The 9153-nt window shown below is 43.6% G+C and overlaps 1 pseudogene across 1 annotated transcript in view; it reads right to left on the reverse strand.

Moving 5' to 3' along the window:
* Positions 1-1026: 1026 nt before the first annotated feature.
* LOC144768050 (epidermal differentiation-specific protein pseudogene) overlaps positions 1027-9153 on the reverse strand; it is a 254302-nt pseudogene continuing 246175 nt past the window's right edge. Inside the window, exons 3-4 of the transcript XR_013598441.1 lie at positions 1170-1198; positions 1027-1060 (exon numbers count right to left, since the gene is read on the reverse strand). The product of XR_013598441.1 is annotated as an epidermal differentiation-specific protein pseudogene, transcript variant X7 (transcript). The remainder of the gene's footprint in view (positions 1061-1169; positions 1199-9153) is intronic.

Consider the following 9153-nt stretch of genomic DNA (forward strand, 5'->3'; position numbering starts at 1 on the left):
TAACGGCCGAAATCGGCCGTTACCGGTCGGTAAATGGCCACCTACATCTTGCCCTCAGTAACCCATTTAAGAAAGGTACATCAAGTTGCTTCCCAAAATTTAGAACAGGCAAAAAATAAGTACAAGATTTATGCAGACAAAAAGAGAAAGGAAGGTCCTAGTTTACAAGGAGAGAATGTTTGGCTAAGTACAAAAAATCTGAGGTTAAAAGGAAACAGAACATTTTTACCTAGGTTAATAGGTCCTTATCCAATTGAGAAACAGATAAATCCAGTAATTTATCATTTGAAACTACCAGCTAAATGGAAAATTCACCCTGTGTTCCATGTCTCCTTACTGAAAAAGACGTCATCAGGTCTACGAAAGAATTTACCACCAAAACCAATCCAGTTTGAGTCTGGAGTAGAATATGAAGTCAAAGAAATTCTAGATTCCCAAAAAGTTATAGGACAACTGTATTATTTGGTGGACTGAAAGGTTACGGTCCTGAGGAACGGTCTTGGGAATGCTGGTCGGATGTTCATGCTCCCAGACTTGTGAAGGTTTTCCACCAAAGATTTCCAGCCAAACCTAGTATGGAAGGATCTCCTTTGTTGGGGGGTACTGTCAGAACACCAAAACTAAAGCTCAGCACAGTGATTACCTATAAAACTAAACTGAATCAGTTTGTCAAGAAAAGAAAATCATGCAGCAATAATTGGAGGTCACTCAGCCATCGGCGAAATTCCAAGATGGCCGCCGGCCAAATAAAGGAGATGGCGTTCTAGTTTTCCTTCGCCCCACAGGTGCAGGAGCCAAGGTAAAGTGCGCGATAACAAGGCTATGCGCACTTCACTAAAGAAACCTCCCGAGCAGGACCTGTGTTTTCGAGTGCAAAAGGAAATTCCTAGTTAGTGTCGCAGTGTATTTGAAATTCGATATATCTTGCATCTTGGAAGAGAGAGGAAAGACGGCACAGTATCCCAGATAATAGAAATTGCTTTTCCTCGCAATTTCAAACTTCGTTCTGGTTACCTCTTCAAGAGTCGTTTCAACACGAGGCCTCCACCGGCAGCGCCACCTGAAGAAAAGAAAGCGAACGAGATAAACGACGCAACCATAAAACCTTCTTGAATGAACAATGATTTGTTTAAGTTTACAAAGAAGAAGACTGTAGTAGAAATACTCACCTGTTTTTTCAGCAGCATCGTAAGAAATCCTAGAAAAAGAGAAAGAACACGATATTAGTATTAAGAGAGAAATATATTTACTTATTTAGACAAAAGGGCAATAGTTTAGATAAATAGCGCGCATAATTATTATAATTAGGATTAGGTATTTAGTATAGTTACAGGGCATTTATCATTCAATAATTAGAGAGTGTGGTTTTTTGTACAATCCCTTTTGGAGCCATACCTGAAGATATTGGAAGATTAAAAGAACTACCAGGAAGAAAATTTGGTAAGGGGTTAATTAGAATACTACTAAAAGAAAAGAACAATAAATAGAATAACCATAGTAACAGTTATCTATTTAAATAGATGTTATCATCAGAAGAAGAAGAAAACTAGAGAAGAAGGCTAATACACAAGGAAAGGAGAGAAGCAAGATCTCAGGGGCTTAAGGTAAATAGATAGCAATTGGGCTAGATTCTAGAGTAGGTGAGGAGATGTGTTAATATATTGTCTTTAATATACTTCAAGGTTTCTCCGAAGTTAACGTCTGCAGAACAGATTTAACAAGAGAAGCGGAAAGAACAGCTCCAGAGCAATCTCTCCTATTGTTTGTTATTTTATCCACTCCCCTTTCTCCCTGGAGGGTTCCTAAGGGTCGGGTTTTTATAACAGACTCTGGGGTATCTTTCGGAGGGAGTCGGGAAATTAGCGACTCTGTTCTTGTGCAAGCCGAGCGGTAAGAGTTTGAATTATTGACCTTGACAACCTCTCATTCCGCACACCCAACAGACCCCTCCACTCCACACAGCTGCCACCGGCCACCATCTCAAGGATCCACAGGACCTGGACCAGAGGACGATCCTTCTCATATCTCGCTGATTGGAACACCATGCCCCTCTACCTCAGGCACTCCCCATCACTTCCCCAATTGAGGACCTCAAGACCTGGTGTTTTGAATGAAACTAGCACCCAGATGGATCTGCAGCCCCCTCTCTGGTGCCTTGAGATCCTTTCGGGTGAGAAGCCACACGTAACAAACCCCAGATTGATTGATTGATCTCTATAAAAACACCTACAATGAGATTGATCATTTACACACAGACTGGTGCTGATTATCCGATTGTAGATAGACAAGTCTTTGATCATGAGATAACTAAATAACTATCAATTCCTGTGACCTCAATGCAGACAACATATTTTGCAATTGATTGTGAGCTTATCGTGTGCCAAAAATGTTCAAACCAGGTCAAAGAGAGGCAGATACATTGACATTATCTACAAAACCACATTCATTCACTGAATCAAAATGGAAATGATATGCATAACCAGTGATTGTCCTAAACTGAGGCACAGATTGTGTTCTTGTAGACCTGAATTGAACACCCCTGTTTTATGCACTGAGGCCAACACAATCAGTTTGGAGCTGGACATGTGCCAACCACAGCCCCTCTACAACTCAGGCTGTTGCTGAATGAAATTCTTTAGCGCATGTTCCTGGACTGTTTAGACCTTCATCCCTCTGGCCTCACCCTTACTTTTCTTCTACTCTCCATTGGCAAACAATACTTGGCAGAGGTTTAAGATTTCTTGAGCCAAGAGGCTTCAGTGGAGCAGATAAAGCATCAGAAGTAAAAAGAATGAAGATGCAAATCTGAATCCTGTAGAAGTGTAGGGTCCAATCAGGGTTCACATTCTCCACAGATGTCGAGCATATCCACAAAAAAACCACGTAAAAAATGTTAATACATTGTATCTAAATGGAAAACATTTCCAATGTAGTTGTTCTAGGAATCTGGAATTATTTCATCATTCCTGGACCTACAGTTGGCATCCCCGGGTTGTAACTGTGAACTAATTGGCTTTGGCTAAGTTAATAGGTACCACTATTTTTTGGAAGGAGGGCTGGATGATTTACTAAAAGCAGGGGACTAGCAATCATGAACACACTCAGTCATGCATTCACCCATCCAACCTTTCATAAACACTCCTTTTCGATCCATGAACTAATCTCTACAGGCAGCCATCAATCCATGAACTCAGTAATCCATCTCTCAATCACCACGTACCCCTAAGTTGGGCCATCCCCATATCCTTTGGCCGCCTCCATCACTCACATCTGGGCCCTAACATCATCCAACTTTGGGCGCAACATGTCTGCGTATTGTCTCAGTAGCAAGGAGCGGTGCTGACTCCATAGAGTATGTGGCTCTAAAGCCCGATTGTGTGTGGTGAAGTAGATTTTGATGGTTAATAGTTGCAACTAATTGTGTATTCACCACCTTTTCTGCTATTTTGGAAAAATAGGGCTGCAGTGAAATAGGGCACAGGTTCTCCAGGCTTTTTTTGGGGGAGGGGGGACAACTTTCTGCTTCCATAAGTTTGGGACCACACCATCGGAGAAGGAGAGTTCAATAATCTGCCGTATATAAGGAATTATAATCTCCAGGCCTTCTCTCATGACCTGGTAGTTGGATCTGTGGGAGAGCTGGATTTAATACTTGAAGCTATGCCTTTGAGATCTTCGAGTGAGGGTGGGTCAAATCTAAAGAGGCAGTTGGCCCTGCCCACAATGGTCCTCTCAAATTGGCGGAGAATCCCATTGCGAACCTCATCCGGAAATCTGGAATTTGATTACATGACTCAGATGAGCTGGCAACAGGAGTCGCAGTTCTCGCAAGCGAGGACAGATCTTTAGGGATGGTAAACAATTCTTTGGAAGAGCTATCAGCCTGCTCTATTCTTTCATTATAGCAGGCTGCAGTGTTTTTTTTTTATAAGAGAATGATAAAACTTTAAGTTCAGTTTATAGGCAGTCTTCTTGTAATCTGAGAAATCTCTCCTCCATATGCGTTCCAGGCGCTTACAAGATTTTTTGCTGATCTTAGGGCTTCATTAAATCATGGTGCAGATTTAGTCCGTCTGCACAGAAAGGTGGAGGTCCAAGGGGCCACCATATCCAATACTTCCTTGATCCACTTATAGACTTAGCTACATGCCACATTAATATCATTTCCCAGGAGAGGGCAACTCTGCTGGAGGGCATGAATAAAGCTTGCAGGGGTACATCTGGAACATCTTCTGTGTGACATACATAATCTTATCATAGCTGTAGGAGGGATATTAGCTAAAGGAATAGAGAAAGCAACGAGATGGTGGTAAGACCATGGGACTGCAGTCGGGGTTCAATTTCTAAATCTACACAATTAATGAAAATAGGGTCTAATATATGGCCTTGTTGGTGTGTTGGGAGAGTGGATTTCAGTGTTAACTGAAGAGCAGCTAATTCCTGCCATAGAGATTGGGCTTTACAGTTAGTGTGGTCATTAAAGTGTAATTACCTAAAAATATTAGTTCCGGTTGTATCATTTGCTCCACTAAACTGGACGCAAAAGTAGTGGTGGGACCAGGAGGTCGGTAAATCAGAAAACCCTTCACAGTGAGATTAATAGCTGCTGTCATTGAAAAGAGGGTGCTTCACTTTTGTCTATGTTAAAGACAAATAGCTATTCCTCCCCCACTTTTAATTTGATGATCCAAACTAAGGATGCCATAATCCTGCTGGAGGGCATCCAGTCTCTCAGGGACAGAGTCCTCATTCAACCAGGTTTCTGTGAGGAATAAGGCATCATGATGATTGTCTAGAATACAGTTGTGGATTTCGAACTTGTGTTTGTTAAGAGACCTGCAACTAATGAGCATTAGTTTTAGCTTATGCCTTGCACCAGGCCCGACCTTAGGAACAGTTGTTTTATATAGGCAGTGAGTGCATTTCAGAGAAGGTGCATCCATAAATATATTGTGCTTTCCTATATCAGGAACCGGACGACACAGTTCTTTTAATTGCTCCGCTGAACATATCAGGCACTTATTTATCCCAAAACAGACAGGGGTTCTGGCCCCAAGCCCTGGCCAGCCACAGACGGGCGCAGAGGGGCTTGCCTTTGGCGCTCCTTCGGCACGCTAACTGCATGTCCGCTCCTGCATACGTATGAAATAGGTGTAAAGCCCGCTAATACCAGTCTGCCAACTTCAGTGCGCAACAGGCCCAGTGGAAGTGAGTAAAAGCCCTCCGCTCAAACGGCACTGCAGCCGCGGCAAAGCAGTGCGAGAGCAACAGCGAGGAGTAGTGAAAGATGCAGGTAGGAGTGGTAAACAGAGTATAAGACACAATTACACTCAATTTTAAAGTTTGAAACCAGTTAAAAACACAGTCAGAACTGGCCTACTTGTTCCTCTTCTCAAAAGAGTCATGCGCTATGCAGACACTGCCACTGTCTGCTTCTACTGTGCGTCCACCCCTGTATGCTTCTGAAATAGGTGTTGAGATGCTGAGACTAGTCTGCCAACTTCCATGCACAACAGGCCCAGTGGAAGTGAGTAAAAGCCTGGTCCCTCCCTCCCCTCAAATGGTAATGCAGCCGCGGTGGAACAGGGCAAGAGCAACAGCGAGGATCAGAGAAAGATGCAGGTAAGAGCAGTAAACAGTGTATAAGACACAGAATTACCCAACATTTTAAATGTTAAAACCAACTAGAAACACTTTCAGAACCGGCGTACTTTTCCCCTCCTCAAAAGAGTCATGTGCTATGCAGACACTGCCACTGTCTGCTTCTGCAGACAGAGGCAGTATTGAACTCACAAATGGACACTTGGACTCCAGCTGTAACAAATATTGAAAACAAAATAAAATAGGGTCTTCGGACTAGCAAAGGGAATTTCATAAAGATCCTTTGAGGGGATATTTTTAAATGTGGGGTCAAGAAGTGTTCATTTCCCACTAACTTTGACATCCTTTGACAAGTGGGTACACAATTTGGCATGACATATTTCATTTTCTGTTGGTATATCAAACTATACTCTTTTCTAATGTTATCACGCCATCAACTGCAAATCGATGTAATGACTTGTGTAGTAATGGCAGTGTGTGGTAACAAAGCGGTCGTTGTAAAGATTGCATTGTAAGGGCATCGCAATGTGATGCCCGCGTTGTAGTGGCTGTTTCCCATGTCAAGTTAAACGAGGCACACCGGTCCAAAGATTCATGCAGACCTGAAAAGGCATGTACGGTGGTGAAAGTAGGGTTAAAAACACTTTGTTTTGTTAATAATGTTGGCGCTATTTGGTGGTTTAAATGTGGAGCTACAGAATTGGTTTTAAAGTGTATGTGTAGCTGGTGATTGCCTACCTGGCAGCTTGGTTGAGAGAAGCAAACCACCATTACACATGACTAAAGGCTATGTGCAGCTGTAGTTAGCCTTAAAGTGGTTTTGTGCAACATTCGGCTGTGGCCAGAACCTGGAGTTAACTCACACTGCACACAGCTGAACACTATGCAGCATAGAAAGTAGTCTGATGCCTAATGCACAGGCTATCTTATTAACTGTTACCTCTAACATACACCCACCGCTTACATCCACACGCCCATCAGTAGAACACTTTTACCTTGCCATGTATAAAGTACATTTTATATGAAGTTATGTTACACCTAAATGCATTAAAAAAAGAAATACGCTTAAAAAAACATTGTTAAAGATCAGTTATAGTTAAAAAATAACATTGGAAAATCCATGACATTCCAAGACCGGCAAACCATAATTTGTCACACAAATCATAGCTCACAGCCAAAATGCAACTCTTATGACCTCACAATTTTTAGAACAATAAATAAGAAGACTTAATAGTCATTTCAAAAGTTAACTGTTAAGCAAAATGTCCTGTTTCTAATTATTTCCTTTATTTTATTTATGAAGTTATGTCAAGGGTGACGTCATAAGCGCTGCATTCCTCTTGGAATTTTAATGTTTCTCTTTCAAAGCAAGTATACAAACTTGTCAAATAGTAAAGGAGCCAGTTCAGTTTCATATTTTTATGATTCGAAAAAAACACATTTCATTGTTTTCAACTTTGAAACAACATTTTCACTCATCGCTAGCCAATCAATCAATCAACTCCAATTTGGAGTGTGCGGCTAATCACTAAGGGTAGGCTGAGCTGGCGTAGTGCCTCTACATGGAGCTCAACGGAGTTTGGAAAAAGCTCTGTGGAGCTCCGCTTCATCCCGCTTCACTCCCTTCCCTTCCCAAAGTATTTACAATTTTAAAAAGAAGGCACTTACCTGTGTGGCTGCTGCCTCCCCTGCCTGGCTGCTCTCCTTCCTGCTCCTCGTGTGCTTCTTCAATGAAAAAGAGCGGACAGGCAGGGGAGGCGGCAGCCACGCAGGTAAGTACCTTCTTTTTAAAATTGTAAATAATTTGGGAGGGTGGAGGGGCCGACTAACTCCGCTCTGCCACAGAGTCTGAGTTGTGCCTACCTCCGCGTTTGCAATGGAGCGCGGAGTAGGTAAATCTCCACAAACTCTGCTGGTGGAGCGGAGTTACCCGCCCTGGGTTACTAACCACCCATGAGGGTATCCAGGCTCTGGGATCTTGCTGGGATTAGTCAAAGAGCTGGATATTGAGTTAGTTTCTGAATTTAGTGAATGAGGATGATGTTTGGAGGTGTAGGTTGTTCAAGGTCTTGTTGGTGAGGTAAGAGATGGAGCGTCCTCTACTCTTTCTTTAAAAGATGTTGGGAGTGTGAGTGAGAGCTATGGAGGTGGAGTTCAGGCGTCTAGAGGCTTGGTGGAAGTTCAGGCGTTTATTGATGTATGCTGGTCCATGGTCATGGAGGGACTTGTAGACGTGTGTTAACTTCCTGAATTGGAATCTTTTCTGAATGGGGAGCCAGTGAAGGTTCCTGAGGTAGGGGGTGAAATAGGTCCGTTTGGGGAGTCAAGGATCATTTGGCAGCTGAGTTCTATATGGGTTGGAGTCTGTTTAGGAGGTGGGTGGCAAGTTCTGCGTAGAGTGAAATGGCATAGTCTAGCTGCCCGGCACTAGGACTTGAGAAATGACTTTCCTGGTGCAGATAGGGAGCCATTTGAAGTTCTTTCGGAGTATGGGGAGGATGTGGAAGCAGTCGGTAGAGACTGCGTTCATCTAACACATTGTGGTATGTTTGCCGGTCAGGATGATGCCGAAATTGGGGGCGTGATCTGTCAGTGTGGGTCCGACTACTGAGGACCACCAGTTGTCATTCCACGGGGAGGTGCTGTTTCCAAAAATCAGCCCTTAGGTTGTGTCTTTGTTGAGCTTCAGGCGAATGGCCTTTAACCAGCTGGCAACTCTCATAATGCAATTGTGGAAATTGGTCCAGGTGGTGGCGAGGTCTTCTAAGAGTGAGCGGATGAGCTGGGTGTCTTCTCTGTGGGATATAATGTTGAGGCTGTGGGTTCTGATGATGTCAGCCAGGGGTGTCATGTATGTGTTGACCAAGGTGGGGCTGAGATATGAGCCTTGTGGAACTCTGAAGAGGATGTTCTTGGGTTCTAAAGTGATCTTTTGGGTTCCTCCTGTGAAAAAGAATGTGATCCCTTTGAGGATGTCTTTCTGGATCCGAAGTGGCAGAGTTTTTTGATGAGGGTGTGGTGAGAAAAAGATCAGGGCTGCTGTCCCCCGGTGGACAAGGAGGGACCTGATTATGTCTGTAGTGACGATGATAACTGTCTTGGTTCTGTGGGTAGCGGGGATGCTGGATTGGGAGGTGTCCAGCAGATTTTTATTCTCCAGTTATTCGGTGCGTTAGCAGTTGTTGGCCTTATAGGGGACCATGGCTGATAGTTTCTTGAGGAGGGGTCGGAACTCTGTGAATTTCCATTGAGTAGGAAAGGTGACTGTGGTGATGGATCCGTTGAGAATGGAAGTGAGTTCATAGCTGATTTCCTTGCTTCTGAGGTCAAAGAGGAGGTGGGGCAGGGGTCCTTGGGTGCACCAGAGTGGATGGAGTTCATGATTGCTGTTGTGCTCTGTGTGGTGAGCAGATGGTTGTAGGTGGCGTCGGCTGGCGTAAAGAGGCTGTAGAGGTCAGTGGGTTGGGGTTCATAGATTCTGTAGATGGTGGATATCTTGTGGAAGTAGTCAGCCAGGGTGTTGCAGAGTTCTTAGAAGGTAAGATGCTGTTC

This window comes from Lissotriton helveticus, chromosome 7 (genome assembly GCF_964261635.1).
Source record: "Lissotriton helveticus chromosome 7, aLisHel1.1, whole genome shotgun sequence".
Taxonomy (NCBI): domain Eukaryota; kingdom Metazoa; phylum Chordata; class Amphibia; order Caudata; family Salamandridae; genus Lissotriton; species Lissotriton helveticus.